The sequence below is a fragment of the Schistocerca piceifrons genome, chromosome 1, assembly GCF_021461385.2.
Source record: "Schistocerca piceifrons isolate TAMUIC-IGC-003096 chromosome 1, iqSchPice1.1, whole genome shotgun sequence".
Classification (NCBI taxonomy): domain Eukaryota; kingdom Metazoa; phylum Arthropoda; class Insecta; order Orthoptera; family Acrididae; genus Schistocerca; species Schistocerca piceifrons.
Genome location: NC_060138.1, coordinates 148,180,616 through 148,197,457, shown reverse-complemented (window position 1 = coordinate 148,197,457; position 16,842 = coordinate 148,180,616). Strand labels below are relative to the sequence as shown.

Genomic DNA, 16,842 nt, shown 5'->3' with positions numbered 1-16,842 from the left:
GGCAGCAACCGGGGCAACCACAGCGGCAGACCGATCTGGGGACAGACGGGACGAGGTTGACATCCCCGTGATACCCAAGTCTGGCTCCCCACAATGGTGCCCCTTGGCAACAGCCTCAAGCTGCGCGACCGAAGTCAGCACCGCTTGCAGCTGTGAGCGAAGGGATGCCAACTCAGCCCTCATCCGAACACAGCAATCACAGTCCCTGTCCATTTTAATCGATGTTGAACAACAGTTACTGAAACACGAGTCCATGCCTAGATAACGCAAGGGAAACACGCAAAGAATGTATTAACTAACCTGTACAAATGCCTAACGACTGAGCTACAATCTGCCTGAATTTACGATTACAGTAACTAAAACTCGAAATTACACCTCCTATACGAAACTCTCACGCAATTTAAGTAAGAATCTACGAAGTAAACACTAAAGCGCGATGTTACAACTCTCAAAAACTATAATACGCCCGAAATTTATGAATTAAACAATGCAAGTACCCAGAAACACGCAAAGAAATTAAGAATGAAACTATGTAACAAATAAGTGAGCTAGGGGTATACAACTTGCTGCTGTAGCTGCTTATCCAACGGCGGCAGGGAGCACACTGGCTGTGACCAACCGACACTGGCTGTTCAAAACAAAAACAGAAGACAGACGACTACGCGAATTTACACTATTCAGGTACTAAAGCGCAATGCAACAACTCTCAAATACTATAATACGCCCGAAATTTATGAATTAAACAATGCAAGTACCCAAAAGCACGCAAAGAAATTAAGAATGAAACTATGTAACAAATAAGTAAGCTAGGGGTATACGACTTGCTGCTGCAGCTGCTTATCCAACAGCGGCAGGGAGCACACTCCTGTCACTAATCGAACAGTGGTGCACAGGGTCAAGTAAATGCAATGCTAAAGACACTGCCAAACCATAAACTACACTCCCATAGTCAATTCGGGATTGGACAAGGGCTCTGTAGATCTGCAGCAGCGTACAGCGATCTGCACCCCAATTGGTGTTGCTCAGGCAACGGAGGGCACTGAGATGCTGCCAGCACTTCTGTTTAAGCTGACGAAGATGAGGGAGCCGAGTCAATCGAGCGTCGAAAACTAGTTCTAGGAATTGATATGTCTCCACTACAGTGAGTGGATCATCATTAAGGTAAAGTGCGGGTTCCAGATTAATGGTACGACACCGACAGAAGTGCATGACACGCGAATTTGCAGCTGAAAACTGGAAGCCATGGGCTAGAGCCCATGACTGCGCCTTGTGGATGGCTCCCTGGAGGTGCTGCTTAGCAACAACAGTACTGAAGCAGCAGTACGGAATGCAGAATCTGCATACAGAGAAGGTGAGACAAAGGGCCCAACAGCTGCTGCTGCTAGACTGTTAATGGCCACTAAAAAGAGAGAGAGACACTCAATACAGAGCCCTGCGAGACTCCCTTCTCCTGGATATGGATGGACTATCAGAGTCACCAACTTGCACATGGAAAGTACCGAGCCAACAGGAAGTTTTGGATAAAAATCGGGAGTGGTCCCCGGAGACCCCACTCATACAATTTGGTTGTGGATGCGATCAGGCCCAGCAGCTGTGTTGCGGCAATGTGCAAGGGCACTGAGGAGCTCCCACTCTGTAAATGGCGCATTATAGGATTCACTGCAGCGTGTAGTGAATGAGAGGACGTTCCCTTCCAGCAGCCGTTTGAGTGTATGAAAGGCTGGGGGGGAGAGGGGGGGGGGGGGGTAACTCTCTGACGCAGAGGCTCGAGCAAAGTACTTGGCAACTGTGTTTGCGTCAGTACATAACTCGGTATTTATGGTAACACCGGGGACAGATGTTGGGGCCTGGTACCCGAAAAGACGTTTGATCTTTGCCCAGACTTGGGCAGGTGACGTGTGGCACCCAATGGTGGAGACGTATCTCTCCCAACACTCCTTCTTCTGTTGTTTGATAAGGTAGCGAACACGGGCACAGTGCCATTTAAAGGCTATAAGGTGCCACTGTAGAGCTCGCCGACACTCCTTACTTGCTTCAGCGACTTCCGGCGACCACCAAGGGACTGCCTTACGCCTCGGGCATCCTAAAGAACGAGGGATTGCATTTTTGGCCGCAGAAACAATTGTGCTAGTCACCTGCTCAACCATCACATCGATGTTACCGTGTGGGGGAGATTCAGTGGTGACAGCAGAGGTGAAAGTTCCCCAGTCTGCCTTGTTCAAAGCCCATCTGGGCAAGCGTCCATATGCCTCACACTGGGGCATTGACATGAAGATGGGGAAGTGGTCACTACCACACAGGTCGTCATGTGCTCTCCAGTGGATAGATGGGAGAAGTCAATGGCAGAGTAACTACCATGAGCCACACTGAAATGTGTGGCGGTCCCAGTATTTAAGAAGTGGAGGTCACATTGCAACAGTAAAGTTTCGACATCTCTGCCTCGGCCAGTAAGCATGGTACCACCCCACAAGGGGTTATGGGCATTCAAATCACCCAGAAGTAGGAAAGGTGCAGGGAGTTGATCAATCGGTGCAGATAATACATTCAGAGGCACTGCACCATCTGGAGGAAGAGATACATTGCAGACAGTTATTTACTGCATCGTCCTTATTCTGACAGCCACAGTTTCAAGAGAGATTTGAAGAGGCACATGTACACTACAGATCGAGTTTAGGACATAAACGCAAACTCCACCTGACACTCAATTATAGTCGCTACGGTTCCTCTAATATCCCTTATAGCCGCGGAGGGCAGGGGTCCGCATTGCTGGGAATCAGGTTTCATGAAGGGCAATGCAGATGGCAGGTGTAAAGCTTAGTTAAGTTGCTGTACCTCAGCCAGGCGGTGCAAAAATCTGCCACAATTCCACTGGAGGATGATATTGTGACACTGGGAAGGCATGGAACGTTCAATGAGGCAGTTTCCGCCTCATAGTCACATGATGCCACCGATTAATTGCCTGAGCAGTCTATATCCATTGTGAGTGAGGGTCTGGCGAGATCTAGGTCCTCAGCAGACGCCAAAATCTCCACCCCATCCTCAGATGCAGAGCTTGTAGGTAGTGGTGGTGTGGGTGCCACCGCAATTTCCTTGGTCTTAGGGGTTTTCTCTCGCTGCTCCTTGGGTTTCCCTGGCTGGGAGGACTTCACCGGCTCAGTCTCCGGGACTGAGGATGACCATTAAGCCCTACGACCAGCTGCTTTTGGGCTCTTCAGCCACTGGCGGTGTCGTCTTTCCCACTAGAAGAAACCTGGGAAGGAAGTGACCCAAGGACCCCTTCCTAGCGAGAGAAGCCGAAGAAGACTTACACTTCTCCGACTTAGAAGTGGGGATGGACATCCCTGACGGTTGGGACGGTGTTGCTCCCGAAGTAGGTGGTGCAGGAGCAACAGGGAGGGAAATGCCCCCACCATCAAGGGGCCAGGTGCAGTATTCCTGCTCTGAGAGGTGACCTGGGTTGGCGGAGCTGATAGTGCCAGAACTGTTGTAGCGGCGGTGTAAGACGATGTCATACGCACAGGATGCAGGCGTTAAAATTTTCTCTTAGCCTCAGTGTAGGTCAGTCGGTCCAGTGTCTTGTACTCCATGATTTTCCTTTCTTTCTGGAGAATCCTGCAGTCAGACAAGCACGGCGAATGGTGCTCTCCACAGTTGACACAGATGGGAGGTGGGGCACATGGAGTATCGGAATGTGATCGGTGTCCGCAATCTCAGCATGTGACGCTGGAAGTACAGCGGGAAGACATATGGCCAAACTTCCAGCACTTAAAGCACAGCATCAGGGGAGGGATATAGGGCTTTACATCACACTGGTAGACCATCACCTTGACCTTCTTGTGCAACGTATCACCCTCAAAGGCCAAGATGAAGGCACCGGTGGCAACCTGATTATCCTGCGGACCCCAGTGGACACACCGGACGAAATGTACACTTCGGCGCTCTAAATTGGCACGCAGCTCATCTCGGACTGCAAAAGAAGGTCTCTGTGAAATATGATACCCTGGACCATATTTAAGCTCTTATGGGGTGTGATGGTTACAGAAACATCCCCCAGCTTGTCACAAGCGAGTAACTCCCATGACTGGGCAGAGGACGCTGTTTTGATCAAGACTGACCCAGATCTCATTTTGGATAAACCCTCCACCTCTCTGAACTTCTCCTCTAAATGCTCAACAAAAAAATGAGGCTTCATGATCATGAAAGATTCCTCGTCAGCTCTCGAACATACAAGGTACTGGGGTGAATAAGATCTGCTGCCATCCTTAGCCTGACGTTCCTCCAATGGCGTGCCCAGGGAGGGGAACAATTTGGGGTCGTTCTTCTGTGTGTTGAATTGAGCTCGTGAATGCTTAGAGACTGCTGGTGTTTCACCACCAGCATGAGATGATGGACTACGCTTCATCACATGTCATCTGCCCTGATGCCACCCTCTCCGCCCAGGGGGCCTCCTCACGGGCGCCACCCAGTCGCAGCAAATGCCACCTGCCAGGATGGCCATTGCCAGGAGACTCGATGCCCCAGGGGGATGGCATACATGGGGAGTTAACAGCATAGGCACCAGCAGAGCGATCCCTGTGGGGTCGGGGGGCTACAGCCAACAGGGTACATGGCGGCTCCACCACAATGTACTGGCTACCGTGCTGGATATCAGGTGCAAAGAAGTCCATGGTCATCGTCGAGGCAGAAATCGACACTGCATAGTGCATGGTGGAAAACACACTCAGGAAGGTGTCCTCACCCAGAGATGGAGAATGGGCAGGATTGCAATGCGACGATGAGAAAGTGGGCTAAAGATCTCAATGCACGATGGACACAATGCACCTTGTAAGGCGCCTTCCCCCAATTGTCTTGCTCTTCATGAAAATTTTGAAGAATGGAAGTCAAACCCTACAGGGGACCATCACATAAAGGCCGAGATGTGTGAAACTCCTTTTAGTCATCTCGTACAACAGGCAGGGCTAAGGTATCACGTCGCAACACCGCCAAAGGGGATCTTTGAGTTGACAAAGGAGGATTTCGGTTAGCACAGGAAGACTCAGGTGTTGCTTAGCTGGAAGAATGCAGGAAGCCTTCATGGGAGTACTCCTCCTGTCCTTTCTGGCCTACCACTTGCGTAGCCAGTGGCTTTGCCCCTTGAAGCGAGAGTTTGATGGTTTGTTGCACAGCTGGACGGGGAGATGGCGATGCTGCCTCGACACTGGGCAATTTCACAATCTCAGAGATGAATTTGGGGTCACATGTCTGCATGGCCATGTCCTTCATGGAGTGAGAGGTAAAAAGAACAGAACTATAAGTGACAGACGGGAGATCTCAGGATTTGCGGCAAGCCAATAACTTGGGAGCGACTGGGTAAGGCACTTCTTCCTTTACCCATATCTCCTGGACAGCCCGCTCATCAAGAGGTGGCCGCCATTGCAGCTGATACAGCGGGGAGGAGGAGGCAGACAATCGCCCTCATGCACATCCCTGCCATAGGTTACACATTTGGCTGGGTGTCGACGACGTTCTAGTGTGGTTGAAATGATGACACTGGTAGCAGCGCATTGGGTTTGGAATGTACAGTCGGACTGTGATAATTTCATAGCCTGCTTTACGATGGACGGAAGCACCACTCTATCAAAGGTGAGAAAAAGAGTGTGGTTGTTACTAAGGAGGAATCTACCTTTTTCATCACCCGATGGATGCCGATGACACCCTGATCAGAGAGATAAGACTGGATCTCGTTGAACAGCCTAGTGTAAATAACACCGCGGGAAGAATCCAAAGTTATATGGGCCTCGACACGAATGGAATAGCCTGGAGAAGCGAGGCGGCAAGCAGTTGTTGAACTTGAGAACCAGAAGCAGTCTCCAAAAGCAAAGTGTATTCCATAAATGAGAGCAGGACTTCACAGGACCGGCAACGGCATCAACACATTTCTGAATAATAAATGGATTTACCATTGCAAAGGACTGACCAACTTCAGTACATAAAACCACAAGGAACCATGGTGCAGATGGAAGGGTCTTTGAATCATTATCCTCATCCTATTTACGTTTCGTAGATGTTGATTGTGGAGATGATTGGCTCATTGTGAGAAAATCCATCACTGCCAGCGTCTCCAATTGTGCACTTGCCTTAGGTGATTGTTTACACCTCCCGAACACCTGACAGAGGGATCAATCGGCAGTTTGGGAAGGTAGCAGCTGAGGCAGTCACCCCTTCCTGGGCCTGGCCTGTACCAGGGGGTACATGCAAACCCTACCTTCAATCCGGGGCTGGGAATTATGCATTACACAGTCACCTGTTACTCGGCAGACACATGGGCTGGCCATCAGGAGCGCAAAGGGGGGAGAAAAAAAAGAGTAGGAACGAGAGGAGAAGGGAAACAAAGAAAGGAAAAGGGAACAAAAGACAGTGGTGCAACTGTTCTTATGTCAGCTACAAACAATGCGGAACATTCCCAATAACACCCCAGACATGTTCCCCAAGGGAGGGTAAAAAGAATAGCAAGAGGATAGACATGCAGCACGGCCCCATGGTAGCCAAGCCCAAACCCGCAAAAGAGTGACGAGCTCCCTGGAGGGGAGCAGGTCTGTGGGCTCTAATACACAACACTCGCTAAGAAAAGCAGAAACGTGTCTAAGCAAAATACGATGACTGCAGATGAAACTGCACTTTCAAATGCTTTGCAGGATTTCTACACTGAAAAAGTAATCTTGTCGATCACAAAGGATCACAGGCTCATGATTTCCCAAATAACCACTCCACAATGAACTCCACTCCAGCAGGACCCCAACTTGCCACCTCAACCCTGCAAGGGTTGCTGGCCATCTGCCTGATTTTTCAAGCTCCAAACCGTTCCATGAAACTAATTTAACATTTAACCATTCCAGCCAGACAGAATCAGGAGAAAACTGTAGGTATTTTCATTGGCCATTTTTTGCTCCTGCTTATAGGGCTTCTGTGAGGCACTACTTTCTACCAAGAATTTCCTAACTTTCTCTGCAGTTAGAAGTGGAAAACAATGGCTATCATAGGGAAATTATTTGTCACTGAAATCAGCCAAGTTGGCTCCAACCAATATCCATTCAGGAGAATTATTTCACTTAGAAATTTTGCACGGAACATGAGATGGAAAAGTTCAAGTACCTTTGTCATTGATAAGCACAAAGACAAGAACTCCAAAGCCTCTCCAAGAGGAAAAAAAAGTAACGGCCAATATGCTATTTTCGATGCAAGCATAATACAATTAGTAAGAACCATTACACAGACAGTCTCTCAAGTAGTAAATAATTTCTTTAAAAATACATTGCTGAGTAAAATATCTTCCCCATGGCTTGTTCACATCACATGATTCAACATCTCACATTTGTCTGTACTGAGTCCCTGATACGTAGATCAGTAGCCACAGAAAAAAATTTCCACAGACCGAACTGAATATTCATGATTCCAAAACTAGATACTGATATAGTTTGCAACTTTTTGGTGAGAATTGCATTGCTTGAGCACCAACTTCTCAGAGAATTTTTGAATATTTTACACTATAGGTCAAAATGTGTGGTTAGTCTCATCAATATTACATGAAATTACCACTTCATTATGAAAGAGGAAATGGCTGTTCTGCATGTGTCTGTAACATGAGACCAATTATATTTCTGAAATGCTAAGCTTGATGTTTTAAAAGTGTGTCATCCAGTAATCGCACTAACTTGTTCTGAACGCACATGCTGACTATGTTCTGTGAGATAGCTGGCAATGCAGCGAGTATAACATGTTTCTCTTGTATAGTGTTCATTAGCACGTGTGAATAGCTATGAAAATTTCAATACTAGTATACCAATACTAACTCATTATAACCCCTAATTACAAATGCCAAACATGTTGATATCAGCCATCAATTTTGACCACTGATGTAATCAAAATAGCAGCAGACATAAACAATTTGTCAAAATCCAATATGCATACAATGTGTGCCATAACAAAACATTCAAAACATTTGTTGGCTTCTCAGACTCTCACCTCAGGTTACCTTCCATTCAGAAGGCTGTTGCACTCAGCGACTGTTATATTGACTTGTAAATAATATATTTAATCTATCAGTCATCGTTTTTTAAATTTTATTGGCAGATCTAAATTTCAAAATGGCTCTGAGCACTATGGGAGTAAACATCTGAGATCATTAGTCCCATAGAACTTAGAACTGTTTAAACCTAACTAACCTAAGGACATCACACACATCCATGCCCGAGACAGGATTCGAACCTGCGACCGTAGTAGTCGCACGGTTCCAGGCTGAAGTGCCTAGAACCGCTCGGCCACAACAACCAACGATCTAGATTTCAGCTAGAAACTAGCCATTCTCAATGCACTATCATTTTTTTTATCAATGCATGTAATGCCTGTCGGTCGGGAATCATCCACAGTTCATTGAATGAACTGTGGATGAAGCTTTTGGGATTTGTATGTAAAACAGTATTTTCATAGAATGAAATTTTCACTCTGCAGTGGAGTGTGCACTGACATGAAACTTCCTAGCAGATTAAAATTGTGTGCTGGACCGAGACTTGCACTCGGGACCTTTGCCTTTCGCAGGGAAGTGCTCCGCCCACTGAGCTACCCAAATGCGACTCACGACCCGGCCTCACAGTAGCTCATCTCCTACTTTCTCATGTTTTAGTATTTTCATTTTTATCCACATCTATACACTGAAAATGGATGTGAGGGTGCTTCCTATTGTACTACACATTACATTTTCTTTCTGTTCTATTCGTGCATGGAGCACAGGAAGGCTGGTGGCTTAGACACCTCTGTGCACACTGAATTTAATCTAATCTTGTCCTCATGACAGTAGCAATATCTATGGCGTTTTACTACACTCTTACTTTATTTACTTAATACCGGTTTTGAAATTTATCGGTGTCTGTCTTCAAGCATGTCCCATTACATTTTTTTCTGTGTTTCTATAATGCTCTCCCATATACCAAACAAATCAGTGACCATCAGTGGTGCTTTTCTTTGAAAACTTTCAATACCCTCCATTAATTCTATTTCCTATGAGTCACACACAGTTTCAGTATTCTATGAGGGTGGTTTGAAAAGTTCTCAGTACAGAATAGAAAAAAAGTACTTGTATCACTGAAACTTTTTTTTATTTTTCAATGTAGTCTCCTTGTAGATTAATGCACTTGGTCCAACAATGTTCCAGTGCCTTGGTCTCATCTCAAAAATGAGTTTCCTCCAGGCCTGCAAAACAGTTGTCAACTCCGGCTATCAATTCTCCGTTTGAAGTGAATCTTTGTCCACGAAGAAAAATTTTCAGTTTTGGGAATAGATGGAAGTCTGACGGAGCCATATCAGGTGAATAAGGTGGGTGTCACAACAATTCATACCTTAATTCGAGTAATTTTGCCATGGCAATGGCACGTGTGCAGGCGCGCATTGTCTTGATGGAAGATGACTTCCTTCCTTGCTAAACCTGGCCTTTTCTCGTGTATCTTTTGTTGCAATTTGTCCAGGAGGTTAGCATAGTATTCTCCAGTAATTGTTCGCCTAAAGGGGAGATAATCTACAAACAGAATTCCCTTCGCATCCCAGAACACTGACGCCATGACCTTCCCTGCTGAAGAAATTGTCTTTGCTTTCTTTGGCGGTGGAGAATCAGCATGTTTCCACTGCTTTGACTGTTGTTTTGTCTCTCAGGTATAGTAGTGCACACACGTGTCCTAAAATGGGCCAAACATTGTTCCGATATGTCCATTTTCATATGTTTTTGATCCAGAGTCATGAGTCACGGCACCCATCTTGCAGGTAATTCTTCCATTTCTAATCCTCCAGTTTTGCTCTCGCGACCAAATTTAAATTCATTTGTCCACTTGGCAACAGATGAATATGAAGGAGCAGAGTCCCCCAGTGTATTCTGGAAATCAGCATGAATGTCCTTTGCTTTCATACCTTTCTTTATGAAGTACTTAATCACTGCTTGAATCTCAATTTTTTCCATCTTCACAAATCACTATGCAGGAACAACAACAGAGCCATGTCAATGCCACAGCTCTCTTCCAAGAGCACTGATGTGGCATGCACAACAGTCCAATAAATATCATGTGAACAACTCTTTGCGCTCATGCTGACCTCTCGTGGTGATTCAGAGAACTTTCAAACCACCCTCGTAAGGTGAGTTATACAAGTGCTTTGTAAGGAAACTTTGTAAGGAAAGTCTGCCACCTGCTTTACCTATCACTCAGCCTATGTAAACATTCAATTTCGTATCTGTACAAATTGTGATCCCCTTGTATTAGTATGAGCTGACTCATTCATACTGTAGTCATAGGATACATCAATATATTTTTTTGTTATGTGAAATGTAAAGTTCTACATTTCTGAATACGAGGTGTGTTTTTTAAGTAAGTACCGTTTTGTCACACTGCTGTCGCAGCGCTGCAGTCGGCGTTCTGCGCATGCGCACTGTGTACCTACATCTGTTGTCTATGCACTGACGCCATTACAGTCTGATTCTTCCTTGTTTACATTGTGTACTGACTGAGTAAGATGCCTCCGATAACCGTGAGTCCCGCTGACTGTGGAGTACGGGCTGTTATAAGATTTCTTAGTGCTAAAGGCCTAAAAGTGATCGAATTCATGATGAGGTCTGTGCAGTTTACGGAGAAAACATTATGAGTGATCGAATGGTAAGAAAGTGGATGAAAGCATTTAAAGATGGCCACACAAAAGTGCTTGATGAACAACGGAGTGGGCGTCCTTGGGTCGTTAATGAAAGTTTGTTGCAGGAAGGTGAGAGAAAACATACACCTTATGATTTCCTCCTTGTGGGATGACTTTCCTAATGTTTCTCATAGTGTTTGTATGGCACTGTGACCGAGCACTTGAATTACCGAAAATGTTGACGGATGTGCACAAAACCAAACGTTTAGACAGTGCATTGACTTTCCTTGAGCGGTACCACAACAACGGTGGTGATTTCTTAAGCCAAATTGTTTCAGGCGATGAAACATGGGTGGCCTACAACACACCAGAATCAAAGCAACAGTCCATGGAAGGCGGCATTCAGATTCACCCAGAAAAGTGAAGTTTAAGCAAACAATTTCAACCCGGAAAATCATGTGCACAGTTTTTTGGGACATAAAAGGAGTATTGCTTGTGGAATTTCTGCCTCATAATTAGACAATAAATGCAGCAGCTTACTGTAAGACATTGCACAAACTGCGCCATTCAATTCAGAACAAATGGACGTGGCAAGTTGGGCAAGGGCATCGTTTTGCTGCAAGACAATGCCTATCCGCATGTGGCAAATCAGACCAAAGACCTCATCACATCTTTTCGATGGGAAACTCTAGATCATCCTCCGTACAGCCCCAATCTTGCCCCCAGTGACTACCATCTGTTCCTGCACTTGAAGAAACACCTGAGCAGTCAGTGTCTTCAAGACAATGACGAAGTCAAAACAGTGGTGATGCAGTAGTTAACAAGTCGGGCGGCAGACTTCTATGAGTGGGGTATTCAAAAACTGCTACAACGTTATGACAAGTGGCTCAGTATTGACGGAAATTATGTAAAAAAGTAGATTAAGGTACAGGCTTTCATGTAAAAATAAAATTATTGAGATATCTTAGCACATCATTTTTTAATTTCAAAATGAAAACACGCCTCATATTTAGCACAATTCTGAAATCTTTGTAAGATCCTACTGAGTATGTGTGCAATTTTTTCAGACAGTACTTCATTTCATAGACTAATTGTACAAGTCTGCAGTCCTGGTGTATGGCTTTTGTTATAGCTCATCCTAAGATTCAACAAATTATTAACCTGAAGTACAGCTCATCAGCAGAGTGGGCACTTTGCAGTAATTAGATATTGGATCTCAGGATGACCAGTACGAAAGGCTGGATGCAGTTATCCCAATAAGCATCCAAAGTGACCCAGACAGTATTTTTCTATTATACTTACAAGTGGTCAAAGTTCCCTCAGATATAACATTTTCTATTATGAAAGTTCTCGTACATACTAACATCCCCATGCCTCAGCGTCATGGCACACCACTAGAGGAGTTGAAACAAAATATTCACCACAGAAAAGTGGAGTGTTGTGCGGCAATTCATTTTCTTGCATCTCAAGGGGGAAAATGCTACACTAGCTCATGATGAATTAGTGGAAATGTAATGCTACAATGCATCATCATATGGCACATGGTTAGATGGTGCAGATGCTACTAAGTGTGGTCTGAATGATGAATGAAATTGTAGAAATTCTTTTTTGAAGCACCAAGAATTGAAAAATATCTGGGTACCCTGGTAAGGCTGCCATGATGTGTTGCAAACAGATGATTTTTATAAGGGGCACTGTTATAGCAATATATTACTAAAATTTTCAGACAAGGTTACGGACATCAAGACAAAGTCCAGGAAAGTTTCCAAGATCTGTGTTTGTTCCATCACATCACTACAGCTGATTCTGTGCATGACAGTCACCCTTGTTACATTTTTGGGTGTCCAGCAAATTCTTTAATTGTGTTGGATGAGGAAACCATTTTTAGAGACATTTCCACAATGATGACACTGCGATTTTCAAGGTGGAAAACTTCCTGAACAGCCTAAATGCAGACTACCACAACGAAGACGACCAAGTCATGAATCGCCGAGAAAGAAGGCTATATAAAGGAAGACTAACACCATAGTCAAGTTTCATGGCCACACGAAGATTTTTTTCGAGTTGGTAACTAAAACCTTATGATTACACCTTGAAAGTGTTGGTGTGGTAATGAGTCGAATTTTTTCATATACATATTTGACTCGATCCACCTGAATGCCTTGAGATAAGTTTAAAATACACAGTATTATCAGAATTTATGCTCGTTGGCATGGTCACCTCATTACCCTTGGGCTCAGAATATGTCCAACAACAGATATATGTCAATGCAACTGAATAGTTACTTTGTAGATCTCTACCAGTATGTTTCCTGCATACAGGTGTCACCTGTGTTTTCTTCCAAAGTTTGGGCACAGTTATGGGTGAAAGAGCTCCTAACCAGTCATTCTGTCTCCCTGTTATTTTGCAAGGGACAGAAGTTGACAATTTAATTTAAGACAAAGGTCTTAAGTCCAGTGTGTTTTTTATTCATTTTAATTTTACACATGTTGCAAATGTGTTGGCAGATTTAAGTGTTGACCTGATTTGACAACCTGATGATGAGACTACTCTCACACTAAATGCATTGTTCAATTCTGTATAGGACATAAAATGGTCTAATGCTACCATTTATTACAGTTAAAACATAACCATATTTTATAAATATAGTAATGCTATGACTGCATTTCCCATTTTTTGTGTAATATACGTACTGTATATATAGTTTGTAGCACAATGTATCTTAATTTACTTTGCAATTTTAATTATATATATAAAAAAGTGGGAATGTTACTGAACTATCAGTTCAGTCACAGCTGCAGAATACTGACAAATTTTTTACAGAAAAATGGAAAAACTGCCAAACCCAGGAAAAATCAATTTGGGTTCCTGAGAAATATAGTAACAAGTGTGGTAATACTGACACTGTTTTTTACATCACAAGACACACAAAAAAGGCGAATCTACATTTCTAAAAATTTAAGATATAAAGTTTTTGACAATGTTGAGTTCAGTACACTCTGAAAGTAGCAGCAATAAATTACATGGAGCAAAAGGTTCTTCACAATTTGTACAGAAACTAGTCTGTAATTGTAATGGTTGGTGGGCATGAAAGAAAGCAATATTTGAGAAGGGAGAGAGACAGGGTTGTAGCTTTTCTGACATGGGAGAGGGTTGTAGCGTTTCCAATGTTATTCAATCTGTACATTGCAGACGCTGAAGAAACCAAAAAGAAATGTTGAGAGGAAATTAAAGTTCACAGAGAAGAATGAAAAACCGGTCAAAGCAGAAATGATGTACAATGCGGACTGGCAATAGCAAGAAAAGGGTTTCTGAAGTTGTGGAATTTGTTAACAGCCCGTTTTGAAGGTATTAACCTTTAATATCAGTTTGTATACAAGAGAAACATGGATTAAAACAATTTTTATCGTAAGAGAGGGGGGGGAGGGGCGGGGTCACAGGTGGGGTTTCAGGAAAAAGGCTCTTACAGGTACAAACCACAGAAATCCATCATTGACAATGTGAAGCTTGAACTTTGACTTCTATGACATGATCATGATCAGTTCTATCTCAACAATATCAAAGATATTATATTGATCACATTCTTTGCCCTTTCTTGTCGTAAATTCAGATTTTCACTGTCTGTGGAAAGTGAAAGATATCTGTATGTCATAGTAACGTAAATTACCGTAAATGTTCACCAGTGATTAGTTCACTTTTAAAAATACCTGTGTATGTCAGTAAGGAAAATTTTATAATTAGGTACTGTAGCTATTAGTCACGATTTTATAGTAACTGGCAGGATTTCCATTTTAATGGTATTCACTACACAAACGTGACAATTCTGTTGACAGTTGGTGAAGGCAAGAATTTTGAATACCCAAATAAAGGAACTTTTGTAACAATCTGTAGCACTGTCGTGGGATAAATAGTATCACAACTTAAAATGATGGGAATTTTGGAAAATACATTATGTCCACTCTAACTGCGATTCATCGAAGTATACAGAAACAAAGTAAAAGATGGTACACAAATATTGCATTCCACCTACACAAGTGGATCATAAACGATGAAAATGGCTTGGTCGGAGGGAAAAATATACTATGCCCTCCTTTGGGAGTGATCGTAACACTTTGTATATGTGATTTAAGGCAATAATCCAAAGTAAATGTTAGCGACAAAATATTTTTCGATGGACAAAATGGAGGATAGAAAACTTGGAAATAGGAAGTGCTGTCGGGCGGTAAGCACCTGTCGGATGAAGCTAATACTTATGGATAGGCTAAAAAGTAGGTAAAACATTACACATACTGTATACAATATAAGGTTGTGCGTTGTCAAACAGGCAATGAAGCATATCGCCGCACATCTCCATTACATTTTCTTACGTTCGGAATATAAGGTCTCTTAGCCCAAAAACAACTGTTTTCCCGTATTTATTAATTTTAAAAACAACCAGCAGTGTTCCTCTAATGTAGCTCCACAGTGCTGCAAGTCTTTTACTACCATCTGCCACCCACCAGTCTCTCAGACAGGGGTTGCAGGTACAGAACTTACTTTCGTAAAGCACTTCAATGAGATATAGTATCTTGTAACTACCATAGAATTAAATTTTTGCTGTCACACGTGCGTAACACTAGCATGCCACTTATTTGAAATTTCAAATCCCACGCCTATACGATATATCGATGAGTTAGACAGTTCGATGAGTTTCGATTTAAACGATAGTGAATGAATGTCTGATAAAATTTCCACACCACAGACATGAAAACAGAAAATACATGAGCATGATTTATTAGAAGTGGCTGACGTTGCGTATGCGCGATAGAGGTTCGACCGTACGGTAGCTGAGTCCTGATGGAGGTATGGCAGACATTTTACGTCGCGTCAAAACATTCTGTATTGTGTTTCAAATGGAGACAATAGCACATACCATCAATGTCATGTTACGTCACGTAAAGTCACGTCACCGTTACGGTTCTCTAGAAGGGAGTTTTGACTCTGCCGGCATCTGCTAACATCGTACATTAAAATATTCACGCGCCGTAACGCCAGTTGTAGTAGTTTATTTCGTGCTTCTATGTTATAGTAGCAAATTTTGTGCGTTTTTCTTTCTTGTTAATCATCACCTTTTTATTATTTTGCTTTCATTTCCGTGATTAATTGCAATAGTTATTCCACTGAGTATCATTCAGTGAGCAAGGCCAGATACCTGAAGGTGAAAAATGTTTTAGTTTTCAATAACAGAACAGAGCTGAGGCCTACACTGTGTGTAAATAAGAACATAAATTGTACGAATCCATGGTTTCACACCAATATGAACTGACAAAATTCTCGAGTTTCCAGCAGTGTAGGTTTAAAATCTTCGAGCTTTCGGGCAAGTACTCCTTGGGCATGGTCAAGTAGTGACTGTCTTTGATTGTTGCTCCCATCCTTATATACATGCACTTATTTACATATACGTCACGAGAGGTACTGTGGGTGACACAGCAAGGCTTGGAACCCCTTAACTCACAGTGACTGAATCACTAGAAGCTCTATATTTGGAATCTGTTGGTTAAAACCACTCCGTCATTGTATCAAAATGTCACTGCCGCCACTACACCCTCCAGTAGTGTTCACAAAATCGATGTTGAGAAGTCAGCTTCTTCTGTCATGGACATATGCTGCCTCCCTCGCCAGACTGCTATACAACGATCGAGTCATCAAGAGGACATCACCCACAACTGTTGCCACAACAACTATGGACACAATCTATGGAACTCCACCCGCTACCTGGACAACAGTATGAACTACAACTACCAGCGAAATGTATGCAGATCCTTTTAACAACACTCAAGCCCCAACAATGACACTGCCAATGACCCAGGACACAGCACCATCACCATCAGCTCTCCCAGCACCACCTGCATAATTGCCAACAGTGGCACCACCACAGGATCGTCAGCAGTAGCCATACCATCAACAGGAGCAGCCCCAACACTGACAGCCACAATACCATCTACGATGAATACGCCGATACCAGTAGGTAAGCATTCCCTCCCTCCAGTCATCCCACAACAACCCTTACACACCCAACCAAAGAATGTCACTAAAACTAACGAAAGTATGAATACCAGTGATCGTCAGGGTGAAACTACTGATAGCATGATGATCGAATCATCCCAGAACTGCAATACTAATTATATTCCTCTTCCTTTTTGCTGAGTACAACATACC

The 16,842-nt window shown here is 43.5% G+C and overlaps 1 protein-coding gene across 1 annotated transcript in view; it reads right to left on the bottom strand.

Annotated features, from left to right (window-relative positions):
- The window catches only part of LOC124791666, a 45,055-nt gene extending 29,797 nt beyond the window's left edge, over positions 1 to 15,258 (bottom strand). The window contains exon 1 of the mRNA XM_047257878.1: positions 15,223 to 15,258. The gene's annotated coding sequence lies outside the window, so the exon portion shown is untranslated. The remainder of the gene's footprint in view (positions 1 to 15,222) is intronic.
- Between the last annotated feature and the right edge of the window lie 1,584 nt (positions 15,259 to 16,842).